The sequence below is a fragment of the Palaemon carinicauda genome, chromosome 22, assembly GCF_036898095.1.
Source record: "Palaemon carinicauda isolate YSFRI2023 chromosome 22, ASM3689809v2, whole genome shotgun sequence".
Lineage (NCBI taxonomy): Eukaryota > Metazoa > Arthropoda > Malacostraca > Decapoda > Palaemonidae > Palaemon > Palaemon carinicauda.
In genome coordinates, this window is record NC_090746.1 from 99169771 (window position 1) to 99184770 (window position 15000).

The 15000-nt window shown below is 31.6% G+C and overlaps 1 pseudogene; it reads right to left on the reverse strand.

Moving 5' to 3' along the window:
• Window positions 1-15000, reverse strand: part of LOC137616643 (nephrin-like) — a 144271-nt pseudogene that overhangs the window by 46904 nt on the left and 82367 nt on the right.

Consider the following 15000-nt stretch of genomic DNA (forward strand, 5'->3'; position numbering starts at 1 on the left):
AGATACTCTGCGTGACTTATAGCGTAAAATGGTGAGTCAAAATTTACAGTAAATAGATAAAATTAAGAGGACAAAACTTACAATAAATGGCCTAAAAGAATAAGTCAAGACTTACAATAAATAGTCTAAACGAATAAGTCGAAACTTACAATAAATAGCCTAAACGAATAAGTCAAAACTTACAATGAATAGCCTACATGAATAAGTCAAGACTTACAGTAAGTAACCAAAATGAATAAGTCAAAATTTGCAGTAAATAGCCTAAACGAATAAGTCAAAACTTACAATAAATAGCCTAAAAGAATAAGTCAAAACTTAATGAATAAGTTGAAACTCATAGTAAACATCCTAAGCAAATAGTAAAATCCTACAGTAAATAGCTTAAATGAATGAATCAAAACTTACAGTAGATATCGTAAAAGAATAAGTCAAAACGTACAGTAAATAACCTAGAATAAATAGTCAAAACTTACAGTAAATAGCTTAAACGAACAAGTCCAAACTTACAGTAAATGGTCTAAACGAAAAAGTCAAAACTTACAGTAAATAGCTTAAAAGCATGAGTCAACATTTGGTAATTGTTTACAACACCACGCTCTCCATTTACTCTAAAATAATGCAATCCTGCAGCTCTCATCTTCTTGCACAGTAATTAGGTGGTTATTTAAATTCTGGGAAAGCAATAATTAGCAAGACTTGGAACTGACCTGTCAACATAGTCAACCAAACAGAATTCGTGATGCCAGCGTACATAAACAGAAGTTCGTGATGCCATCGTACATTTGATATACTGTATATTCAAAATATACTTAATCAAAAATTGAGTGATTACTCAAAAGTGTCACTATTGTAACGTGCATATTTTATGGACACTTTTGAGTAATTAATCCATTTTTAATTAAGTATATTTTGAATATACAGTACATCAAATGTATGCTGGTATCACGAACTTCTTTTTATGTACGCTGGCATCACGAATTTTGTTTGGTTAACGATATCATTTAGTGAGGAAACCGAGCTATCTTCTTTTTATGACCCCTTCCCCCTTCCTCAAGATATCTTGCTAATTATTGCTTTCCCAGAATCTAAATAACCACCTAATTACTGTGCAAGCAAATGAGAACTGCAGGATTGCATTATTTTGAAGTAAATTGGGAGCGTGGTGTTGTAAACAATTACCCACAATTTACAGTAAATAACCTAAACGAATAAGTCCAAACCTACAGTAATTAGCTTAAAAGAAGTCAAAACTTGCAGTAAATAACCTAAAAGAATAAGTCAAAACTAACAGTAAATAACCTAAAAGAATAAGTCAAAACTTACAGTAAATAACCTAAAAGAATAAGTCAAAACTAACGGTAAATAACCTAAAAGAATAAGTCAAAACTTACAGTAAATAACCTAAAAGAATAAGTCAAAACTAACGGTAAATAACCTAAAAGAATAAGTCAAAACTTACAGTAAATAACCTAAAAGAATAAGTCAAAACTTACAGTAAATAGCCTAAAAGAATAAGTCAAAACTTACAGTAAATAAACTAAAAGAATAAGTCAAAACTTGCAGTAAATAACCTAAAAGAGTAAGTCAAAACTTACAGTAAATAAACTAAAAGAATAAGTCAAAACTTGCAGTAAATAACCTAAAAGAATAAGTCAAAACTTACAGTAAATAGACTAAGATAATTAGTCAAAATTTACAATAAACAACCAAAAAGAATAAGTTAAAACTTACAGTAAATATCCAGCTTCCATTTGGCGACAATTGGTGGCTCATGCAAGTCTGGTGATTCGGCCCTACACTGCAGCAACTTCTCAGCGTCAGAGACTCTCGGAGTCAATTGCAGCTTGCTGGTGGTGACGTTTCCCTCATGGCTCGTCTGGCAGAGAGACAGAAAGGATATGGGCCGAGGTTTATAGCGAGCGAGAGAAGTTATGACCTGTGGTTTATAGGGTCCCTCTCCACCATGTGTAAACACTTGGCTACGTCGGTGTTAATACTATCTAGGTTTTACGGGAGTTTAATGACTGTAACAGAAGTCTGATAAGGATAAGGTGTATGGAGAATGATTCTCTACTCTACAATATAAATCTCTTGTATTATTATTATTACTTGCTAAGCTACAACCCTAGTTGGAAAAGCAGGATGCTACAAGCCCAGAGGCTCCAACAGGGAAAATAACCCTGTGAGGAGAGGAAACAAGGAAATAAGAGAAGTAATAAACAATTGAAATAAAATAAATTAAAATTTTATAGAATAGCTGTATCCCATTCATCCAAAGTATCAAATATATTGTATGCTACAAGTGTGTCGTTGCCAAAGAACTATTGCACAATAAACTTGGAGAAATGATGCCATTAACTACATATTGCATGGATAAGAGCAATTGGGCTGCTTTCAGTTCTTATTGATATTTCAAATATCATTAAATCTTCGGTGGCAAATAAAGCAAAAGGAATTCTAAACTAGATACTGATTCAAATACATATGAAGCATAAAATACTATGTAACTACTTTAGAGTGATAAAAGAAAAAAAGTTATGCTTTTAAAGTTAAGAAAACAACCAGTTGTATTTTGGGAGGAAAGAAAATCATTGATTGATAAAATTCTCTAGATTAGATATAATTTTATCAATATATATTTCTCTTCCTTGAGGATATATTCGGATACACTATTCTATCTTATTTCTCTTCCTCTTGTTTTTTTTAAAGTTTTTATAGTTTATATATGAAAGATTTATTTCAATGATGTTACTGTTCCTTAAATATTGTATTTATTTCCTTATTTCCTTTCCTCATTGGGCTATTTTCCCTGTTGGAGCCATTGGGTTTATAGCATCCTTCTATTCCAACTCGGGTATAGCTTAGCAAGTAATAATAATAATAATAATAATAATAATAATAATAATAATAATAATGAATGACAAAAGTCATAAACTATCTCATAAAAAAAATCTATGATATCCAACACTAAACCTTATTAATACTACGAAAAAATTAATAACACTTTTCTACGTGAGAAACTTGCCAGCCAGTTCACTGAACTGGAAGGAAAAGACCTCATTAATTTTCTTCCACGCTCGAAAGATTTTTAAGAAGCTGAATATCCGCGAATATTTCAGAGAAGTTTCAATGCAAAGTTCTGGAGTTAAGAGTTTCCATCTCTTTGGAGGTAGAGTATGAAGAGGTTTTTAGTTTATCCCAAAAAAGCTTTCGTATTCAGGATTTCACAATGCTCTTTCAAACTTGGCTGGTAACGACAGAGAAATGGCTTGAATGTGATGATGATGATGATGAGGATGAAAATTCTTATCTTGGAGTATTTTTATTTCCAAGAGTTTTTCTTCCTCAATTAAATATTCCGTTTTGGGTTAGAGTAAGTAGTATTTGTAGTATTTTTTTTTCCAAGATTATTTTTTTCTCATGATAATCATTTCGCTTTGGGTGACAGTAAGTAGTATTTGAATATCTATTTTTATTTCCAAGATTTTTTTCTTATAATAAATAATTCGTTTTGGGTTAGAATAAGTAGTATTTGAATATCTGTTTAGAAAGTTAATCAATTGTTAAATATAGGATGATGATGATGATGATAATTCTTATCTTAAAGTCTTTTTTTTTATTTCCAAGATTTTTTTTTTTCTTATAATAAATATTTCGTTCTGGGATAGAGTAAGTAGTATTTGAATATATGTTTAAAAAGTTAAAAAAATTAATAAATATAACATCCTAATATTAGTTTCTGAAATTCTTTTTGGCACAGATAAATATCTATTCCTGTGTTACAGGTTTTAACAAATAAATGGTGTCTTCAGTTAATATAGCTAGATAGATAGATAGATAGATATCAAGACTGAGAAAAGTACTTTTCATTGATCACAGAAAAGGATAGATAGATAGATAGATAGATATCAAGTCTAACAAAAGTACTTTTCATTGATCACAGAAAAGGATAGATAGATAATAGATAGATAGATAGATAGATATCAAGTCGAAGAAAAGTACTTTTCATTGATCACAGAAAAGGATAGATAGATAGATTGATAGATAGATAGATAGATAGATAGATAGATATCAAGACTGAGAAAAATACTTTTCATTGATCACAGAAAAGGATAGATAGATAGATAGATAGATATCAAGACTAAGAAAAGTACTTTTCATCAAGTACATAAAACGTGAAAGAAAAACCAAAATAACTCTAGATAGATAGATTGATAGATAGATAGATAGATAGATATCAAGACTAAGAAAAGGACATTTCATTGATTACATAAAACGTAAAAGAAAAACCAAAATAACTCTATATAAGATAGATAGATAGATAGATTGATAGATAGATAGATAGATATCAAGACTAAGAAAAGTACATTTCACTAGTTACATAAAACGTGAAAGAAAAACCAAAATAACTCTAGATAGATAGATAGATAGATATCAAGACTAAGAAAAGTACTTCTCATTGATCACAGAAAATTTGAAAGAAAACCAAAATAACTCAAGATAGATATATAGATTGATAGATAGATAGATAGATATCAAGACTAAGAAAAGTACTTTTCATCCATTACATAATACGTGAAAGTAAATCCAAATAACTCTAGATAGATAGATAGATAGATAGATAGATAGATAGATAGATAGATAGATAGATAAATAGATAGATATGAAGAATAAGAAAAGTACATTTCATCGATTACATAAAACGTAAAAGAAAAATCAAAATAACTCAAGATAGATAAATAGATATCAAGACTAAGAAAAGTACTTCTCATTGATCACAGAAAATGTGAAAGAAAACCAAAATAACTCAAGATAGATTGATAGATAGATATCAAGACTAAGAAAAGTACTTTTCATCCATTACATAAAACGTGAAAGTAAATCCAAATAACTCTAGATAGATAGATAGATTGATTGATAGATAGATAGCTAGATAGATAGATAGATATGAAGACTAATAAAAGTACATTTCATTGATTACATAAAACGTGAAAGAAAAACCAAAATAACTCTAGATAAGATAGATAGATAGATAGATAGTTAGATAGATACCAAGACTAAGATAGTACTTTTCATTTATCACAGTAAAGGATAGATAGATAGATAGGTAGATAGATAGATAGATAGATAGATATCAAGACTAAAAAAGTACATTTCACTAATTACATAAAACGTGAAAGAAAAACCAAAATAACTCTAGATAGATAGACAGATAAATATCAAGACTAAGAAAAGTACTTCTCATTGATTACATAAAACGTGAAAGCAAATCCCAAAATGACTCACCTTCTCCTCATGAGTCGTCAGTATCTCATTTCCCAGCATCCAGGTTATGGAGGCAGCTGGGCGGGCTCCGGCAGTCTGGCACACCACATCATAGGCCCTGTTGGCACTCAGGGGCTCTTGAATCGTCAGGAGACGAACCCACAGGGGAGGAACTGGAGAGAGAAGTGAAGAATATGTCTTGGATTAGGTAGTGGGGTTGAGTGGGGTTGGTTGTGGTAAGATATTTAGTGAATTGTAGGGAATTGTAGGGAATTGTGTTAAGATGTGCAATGGATGGTTTAGGTATCATTTTGTTATCGTAGTTTGTAGATAACATTTTTGTGAGTGTGTATATATATGTACAAATATATATATATATATATATATATATATATATATATATATATGTATATATATATATATATATATATATGTATGTATGTATGTATATATATATATATATATATATATATATATATATATATATATATACATATATGAGCTCGTACATAATATTTCTATATGTATTGATGAATAGATAGATCAAAAACATAATTACGATATTAAATATATATATATATATATATATATATATAACAATTCATATGGATATATATATGATTGTATACATACAAATAGTGTATATGTGAGTATGTGAGTGTATGTGTGTATTTGTGTACTTAGCAAAATCGCCAGATCCATGAAAATACAATGCCATGCTCTGAACGCTTCAACTTCTCGATTTCATAACAATTTTGAATCCGTATCTGAAATCCTTTTCAGAATCCAAATCTGGTCTCCGGGAAATCTTTGATTTCATTTCTTCGTCGGATTTCAGAACAGATTTACGGGGATATCGGATTTAAAATCAGTAGGAAATCAAAATTGTAATTGTTCATTTTAATGTCATTGTATTGATACATATCAAAAGAGGACTTACAAATGTTGATGACTGGTAAAACTAAAGGAAAGGTGAGATTGTAAATTCAGTTTGGAAAAATTAAGTAAAGGATTTAATTTATAAATTAATAGGTAAAATTCAATTTCCCAGATGGGTTGTAAATTAAGAGGTTTCTAAAATAATGACGAAAATTTAATAAATTGAATCAATTTATAAATTAATAGGTAAAATTCAATTTCCCAGATAGGTCTTTAATTAAGATGTTTCTAAAATAATGATGAAAATTGAATAAATTGAATCAATTTATAAATTAATAGGTAAAATTCAATTTCCCAGATAGGTCGTTAATTAAGATGTTTCTAAAATAATGATGAAAATTGAATAAATTGAATCAATTTAGAAATTAATGGTTACAATTTAATTTCCTTAATGGGTCGTAAATTAAGAGGTTTCTAAAATAATGATGATAATTGAATAAATTGAATCAATTTAGAAATTAATAGTTACAATTTAATTTCCTTAATGGGTCGTAAATTAAGAGATTTCTAAAATAATAATGAAAATTTGATAAATTGAATCGAGAATCATCATTTTTTCTTTTATACATAATATAATAATCTTAATTATCCAATACGTACTTTGAAATCTTATATGTAAAGTAGTATATTAATATTAGGGTATCATTTCTCTAAACAGTAGTATTGAAAAGGAACTTATGCCAAATATATCTCTTTCCCCACCTTTAAAATATGCTGTTAAAAACGGTTAAATCCTTGAATAAATGTTGGCAGGCATTTACCGTTTTAAAAACAGATATATAGACGAAAAGGAGTGGTATTACGATCACATATCCGTAAAAAAAGATAACAAAGAATTGTAAATGTTAAGGTCACCTGTATTTTACTGAAATACGGCTGTGAACAGTATATTTTTATGGAGAATTTCCGATTAAAATTACGGTTTTCTTTAAAAAGTGTGAATTATATCGAAGTTTCCTGTATTTTACTGAAATATGGCTGTGAACATTATATTTTTTACGGAGAATTTCCGATTAAAATTACGGTTCTTTTTTTATAAAGTGTGAATTACATCGTAGTTGCCTGTATTTTACTGAAATATGGCTGTGAACAGTATATTTTTACGGAGAATTTCCGATTAAAATTACGGTTCTTTTTTTTAAAAGTGTGAATTACATCGTAGTTGCCTGTATTTTACTGAAATATGGCTGTGAACAGTATATTTTTACGGAGAATTTCCGATTAAAGTTACGGTTCTTTTTTAAAAAGTATGAATTTTATCGTAGTTTCCTGTGCTTTATTGAAATACGGCTGTGAACAGTATATTTTTACAGAGAATTTCCGATTGAAATTACGGTTTTTTTTTTTTAAGTGTTAATTTTATCGTAGTTGCCTGTATTTTATTGAAATACGGCTCTGAACGGTATATATTTTACGGAGAATTTCCGATTAAAATTAAGGTTTTTATTTAAAGTGTGAATTTTATCGTAGTTGGTTCGTATTATTGCCTGTATTTTACTGAAATACAGCTCTGAACAGTATATTTTTTACAGAGAATTTCCGATTAAAATTACGGTTTTTTTTTAAAGTAAATTTTATCGTAGCTGGTTCGCATCAAACATTGAATGCCCTGTGAAAGTTAGTGTTGCCAGGTTGGCCTTTTTCGGGCCAAAAAAATCCAAATTTGGCCTTTTTCCGTGCTAGATACCTAAATTTGGCCTTTTTGAAATTGGGTAGCCTGAAATGCTATATTTTCAGCCTTTTTCTACTATTAGGTTGGCCTTTTAAAGCTGCAGTTGATCAGACGTTGGCCTTTTCTCATTTGGAAAACCTGGTAACCCTCTGTGAAACCAAAGGGAAAACAACTGTTGCCAGGTTTTCTAAATGAGAAAAGGCCAACTTCTAATCAACTGTGGCTATAATTAAAAGGCCAACCCATTATCAAAAAGGCCAAAAAATTTAGTATTTAAGGCCCACCTTTTTCATGATGTTACTAAAGGCCAACCAATTTCAAAAAGACGCAATTTGAGGTTTTTTGGTCTGAAAAAAAGCCAACCAATTTCAAAAAGACCAAATTCAAGGTTTCTTGGCCTGAAAATAGGCCAACCTAGCAACCCTGAGGAAAACACTCACAATTCATATCGAGAGAAACCGAAGCGAGGAGAGGAGCTGTGACGTTGGCGCTGGACGCCCGGCAAGTCAGAGTCCTGTGAAGATCTTCTCTCGTCAGCCTGGGGAAAACTAACGTGTTCGACACCTGGTCTAAGATGGGGGCTTCGGAGGTCATGTCTAAGAGGGTCTCCCCTTCCCACCAGGTCACCCTAGGGGGAGGGGATCCCCCACTCGCCCTGCAGATCAGCCGAAGGTCGTCCCCTTCCTTGAAGGGTCCGACGACGCTGCGGGCCTCCACGTTCATGTCGGTGTAGATGGCCAGCCGTCTTGGAGGAACTGTTGGAGAGAAGAAGATCTAGTCGTTATGAATGGTTAGGTTAGGTTAGGTTAGGTTGGTTAGGTTAGGTTAGGTTGTTTCTGTTAGGTTAGGTTAGGTTAGATTAGGTTGGTTATGGAAGGTTAGGTTAGGTTGGTTTTGTTAGGTTAGGTTAGTTAGGTTAGGTTAGGTTAAGAGGAAGAGCGACTGATGATAAGGGGGAGGTGAAGTAGTCATATATATATACTTTTTTTATATATATGTATATATGTGTGTATATACATATATATACCTATATGTATATATATATATATATATATATATATATATATATATATTTATATATATATATATTATACATATATATGCATATAATATATATCAATATATATATATATATATATATATATATATTATACATATAATATATATCAATTTATATATATATAATATAAAAATAAATATAAATATATTATATACATATACAAATATATATTTATATATATATATATATATATATAGAGAGAGAGAGAGAGAGAGAGAGAGAGAGAGAGAGAGAGAGAGAGAGAGAGAGAAGGATTCAATTGAAGAATTCATTCCCTCTTCCTTTTTTTTTTTTTGTCACCAAAATAGAAATAAGATTATCAATACTAGACCATAGTCGTTACTCATATTATCACCCAAAGAGAATAAAAGAAAATATGAATTATCGGCCCAGAGTAGTAGCACTTCTTTAGTAAGAATGATGTAGACATATATGTACCTTAATGCGGTCATAAATACAATACGCCTTCTTTGCGTTCATTCATTCTGAACTAGTTTCCTTTACTTGTATATAATGATAGTTTTTTTTTTCATCCTAATGATATGAAAATAGACCCTTGAGGGGATAATGGGAAAACGATGTCATTCATCATTCTTAAGCTCTAATTTACCTTGTGATAATGTCATTATTATTATTATTATTATTATTATTATTATTATTATTGGTAGTAGTAGTAGTAGTAGTAGTAGAAGTAGTAGTAGTAGTAGTAGTAGTAGTAGTTGTTGTAGTAGTAGTAGTAGTAGTAGTAGTAGTAGTAGTAGTAGCAGTATCATTATTATTATTATTATTATTATTATTATTGTTATTATTATCATTATTATTATTATTATTATTATTATTATCATTGTTATTATTATCATCATCATTATTATTATTATTATTATTATTGTTATTATTATTATTGTTATTACTATTATTATTATTATTATTATCATTGTTATCATTATTATCAATTTTATCATTATTATTATTATTATTATTATTATTATTATTATTATTATTATTATCATTATCTTAACTAACTACCACCAGGATCAAATGAGTCACTGAAATAAGTCCCAGAAAAAAAAAAAAAGTTCCTTAGGGTCAAGTTTACTGCGCGAATCCTACCTCGCAGCTAATCTCAAAATCCAATCTTTTTTCTGCAACCCATTCCAGGCGGATTGGGATTTCAGAGGATTCATTTTGAATATATTTACATATGTGAACGAAGGGATGTAATTGCAAAACTACACGGAAGATACCAGCTGATAGCCTTTGTACCATGGTTTTCCACTGTCTTGGGGTAGAGTTCTTTTGCTTTAGGGTACACTCGGACACACTATTCTATCTTAGATACCACCTGATAGTTGACTGATATAAATTACTCTTTTATCTATATCTTGCCATAGCTTCTGTACCATGGTCTTTCACTGTCTTGGGGTAGAGTTCTCTGGCTTGAGGGTACACTCGGGCACACTATTCTATCTTATTTCTCTTCCTCTTGTTTTTTTTTAAGTTTTTATATCTTATATATGAAATATTTATTTTACTGCTGTTACTGTTCTTAAAATATTTTATTTTAATTGTTAATTACTTTTCTTGTAGTTTTCTTTTTTCCTTTCCTCACTGGGCTATTATTACAAGCTAAGTTACAATCCTAGTTGCAAAAGCAGGATGCTATAAGCCCAAGGACTCAAACTGGGAAAATAGCCCAGTGAGGAAAGGGAATAAGGAAAAACTAGAAGAGAAGTTTAAGAACAATAATAACATTAAAATAAATGATTCATATACTGTATAAACTATAAAAACTTCAAAATAACAAGAGGAAGAGAAACAAGATTGAATAACGTGCCCGAGTGTACCCTCAAGCAAGAGAACTCTAATCCAAAACAGTGGAAGACCATGGTACAGAGGCTTTGGCACTATCCAAGACTAGAGAATGATGGTTTGACTTTGGAGTGTCCTTCTCCTAGAAGAGCTGCTTACCATAGCTAAAGAGTCTCTTCTACCCTTACCAAGAGGAGAGTAGCCACTGAACAATTATAGTTCAGTAGTTAACCTCTTGAAAGAAGAAGAGTTGTTTGGTAATTTCAGTGTTGTCAAGAGTAAGAGGAAAGAGGAGAATCTGTAAAAAATAGGTCAGACTATTCTGTGTATGTGTCAGCAAAGATGAGATGAGCCGTAACCAGAGAAAAGGATCCTATGTAGTACTGTGTAGCCAGTCAAAGGACCCAATAACTCTCTAGTAGTAGTCTCTCAACGGTGGCTGATACCTTGGCCAACCTACTACTTACTAGCCACCCCAATCCCTCTCAAACTTACCTACAACTGTGAGGTTGGTGATGTACTCTAGGGTAGGATTCGTCTTGAAGTCTACCCTGCACCTGTAAGTTCCTTCGTCTTCCGCCAGGACATGATGGATGACTAGTGAATCCTGGCTCGGTTCAAAGGTAGCCCGGGATCCTAGGGAGTCGGGGTTCTTCCAGTGCGTGGCGGGGCCGTTTCGCATGTCAAAACTGAAACATAGTGAAAGCATTCATTGTTTGAGGTATATAGTTTTCAAGTGGTTTTATATATATATATATATATATATATATATATATATATATATATATATATATATATATATATATAGCATTTCTATATAAATACATACTGTATGTATATATACAGTACGGACATTATATATATATATATATATATATATATATATATATATATATATATATATATATATATATATAAAGTACATACACTACATATATGTATGTATATATACATTTATATATATATATATATATATATATATATATATATATATATATATATGTATATATATAGATAGATAGATAGATAGATAGATAGATACACATATACAGTACATGTGCGCGTTTGTGCACATATATCAAAACTTAATACTATTTCTCTAATTGAAATTACGAATTATATATTATTTTCTTAGAAGCGTCTTGTCATTATAGCATCGGCTATGAAACTCTACTTTGGAAATTCCTATGAATGTGTCAAAGAAATTAGAAGAATATAAATAACTGTCATCATTTGACTGAATCTAGTTTCAAAGGAAAAGTAACACCAACTGATGTTGAACATTGTGATTCTGTTTTCCAGATTTAAAGGCTACTCATGAATGGCAGAGGCAAGAGACAGTGACATTGCCCTATCGAGTAGAACAATGCCCTAGATACTGACCATATATAGATATGAACAGCGCCCAAACCCTCTCTCCGCCCAAACTAGGACCAAAAACGACCAGGCAGTGGCTGCTGATGACTCAGCAGATAAACCTATAGGCTCCCTCAAACACCCCATTCTTAGCTCATAAGGATGGTGAGGTTGCAGAGACCAAAGAAACTAACGACTCAGAGCGGGACCTGAACCCCAGTCTGGCGTTCACTAGTTAGGGACGTTACCACATCGGCCACCACAACCCTTGAGATATATGAATGTACCTTCTTTTTCTTTCGACCTTCTTAGTCCCACTGTATGACAGGGTCGGTAACTCTCGTCAACCATCTCCCTGAATCCCACCCGATCCATATACCTCCTCATCACATCGATCTATCTGGTTTTCTGATGCCCTACAACCCTCCTCCCAATTATTATTATTATTATTATTATTATTATTATTATTACTTGCTAAGCTACAACCCTAGTTGGTTAAGCAGAATGATATAAGCCCGAGGGTTCCAACAGGTAAAATAGCCCAGTGAAGAAAGGAAATAAGGAAGCTACAAAAAAAGTAATTGATAGTTAATATGAAATATTTTAAGAACAGTAACAACATTAAGATAAATATTTCATATATAAACTATAAAAACTTTAAAAAAATGAGGAAGAGAAATAAGATAGAATACCGTGCCCGAGTGTACCCTCAAGCAAGAGAACTCTAACTCAAAACAGTGAAAGACCATGGTACAGAGGCTATGACACTATCAAAGACCAGAGAACTGAGGTTTGATTTTGGAGTGTCCTTCTCCTACAAGAGCTGCTTACCATAGCTAGAGTTTCTTCTACCCTTACTAAGAGGAAAGAGGCTACTGAACAATTACATTGCATTGCACAGGTATGATCCTAACTCTCTTGATTGCTTTCACCTCCATCCTAGAATTTCACACGAGCTTCCCTAGCCTTATCTTATACTTTACATATACCACACATTCTTCTTATATCTTGACTATCCTTCCATTCCAGTAGTGATTTCCAGTAATCCATCTTACCATCCTCATCCCGGTCGTATGAATATAAATTGATAAGCCAAAGATCCACATGTGATATTGTGGCTATTGCATAAACCTTATCAAAAACATTGTCATTGAAAACAAAAAAGATTTAACCTAAACCTTATGCTAAAATATCCATGGAAATCCCATTCTGTACTGTCACCACCCCAAATGCAAGGTTATCTAGGATGTATTTTGATGTGCCCTAAATACAGAGGCATACTTAACGTGGTAAAAGGGTTTACGTATTGCCAAGATCAGAAAAGCTGTGTTAGTCAGTGCCACCCATACTAGGTTGGTTTGCTGTGAGCGATCAGACGAAAATCCTTACCATCACCAATCCGCAGTGGCTATGAAAACTAGTCAAATCTCAGACATGAATTGACATGTCTGAGGCCTTTGTTCTGCATTGGATTAGAAACGGCTCCATTTGTTATTGTTGTTGACTGTGGGGGAGAAGCATCCACGAAGCATTTTTAACTGCCCTTGTACAATAAAGTGCATCATACTTGCCCTTTAAAGGTTTAAAGGCCACTCATGAATGGCAGAAGCAAGGGACAGTGACATTCTCCTATCAAGCAGGACAATGCCTTAGAGACTGACCATATATACATTTGAACAGTGTAGAAATAATCTTTTTAAATATCAATATCAATCTTTCTTTTTCCTTAAGTATGAATATCATTCTACCCTAATCCTAACCCGTGAATATTAGTCCATCATTGAACTTACCTATAAATAGGTTTATGCGTCCCCTTCTTGTACCAGAGGACCAGCATGGCCGGGTCACCAGCTATTGGGGAAGACAGGTTGCAGAAGAGGCTCGCCCCACCTCCTACAGCAGACCAGACGGCCCTCGTTGGAACTGCAAAGAAACATACCAAAAGTTAATCTCGATATTAATGTAAGAGACTTAAGACAGAGAGTGATTATTTCCCTCAGGCAATGAAGCCGAAATATCTGTTTTAATGCTGTTGTTGTTTTTAATTGTTCATTACTTCTTATATAATTTATTTCCTTATTTCCTTTCCTTAATGGCCATTTTTCCCTGTTGGAGCCCTTGGGCTTATAGCATCTTGTTTTTCCAACTAGGACTGCAGTTTAGCTAATAATAATAATGATAATAATAATAATAAAAAAAAAAAAGATAAGAATAGGATGGAGAGCTTTCTGTAAATAAAATAAGATTATGAAAAGTAAAATGCCTCTCTCTCTAAACAGAAAAGTATCTAATCAGATAGTCCTACCAGTTTTAATTTATGCATCAGAATCTTAAAGTCTTACCAAAGCTTTAGAACATTAGCTAGTTACAATTGAAAGAGCTATGGAAAGAATAATGATGGAAATAACACTAAAAGACAAAAAAAGAGTATCATGGATATAAAAGCAAATTATAGAAGATATTCTAAGAACATATAAAAAAAAAATGGACATAGGCGGGGTAAACAATGAATGTTGACAGTGGAAGAGAGGAGAATGACAATGAAAGTAGAGATGAAAATACTGTGGAACTTATTATTATTGTAAAATATTTCAAGATTAATCAAGAAAATCTACGATTATCATATATTTTTTACCATTGGCCAAGACGTTACTCCTATTATTACACTCTTGTGATATAAATTAAAAAATAAACATGGTTAAAACGTACAGTATATCATTATGATTATCATTTTAATTCTAATCCAAAATTATATAATTCTTCCAATTCCTACTTACATTTTATGAGGAATATAACAAACGTACAAACATAATGATATAATATACTTATTATAATTATTTCACTACGTTACATCTTCCTCCCTACTACTTTTATACCCTAGAACAGAATGATAATTATA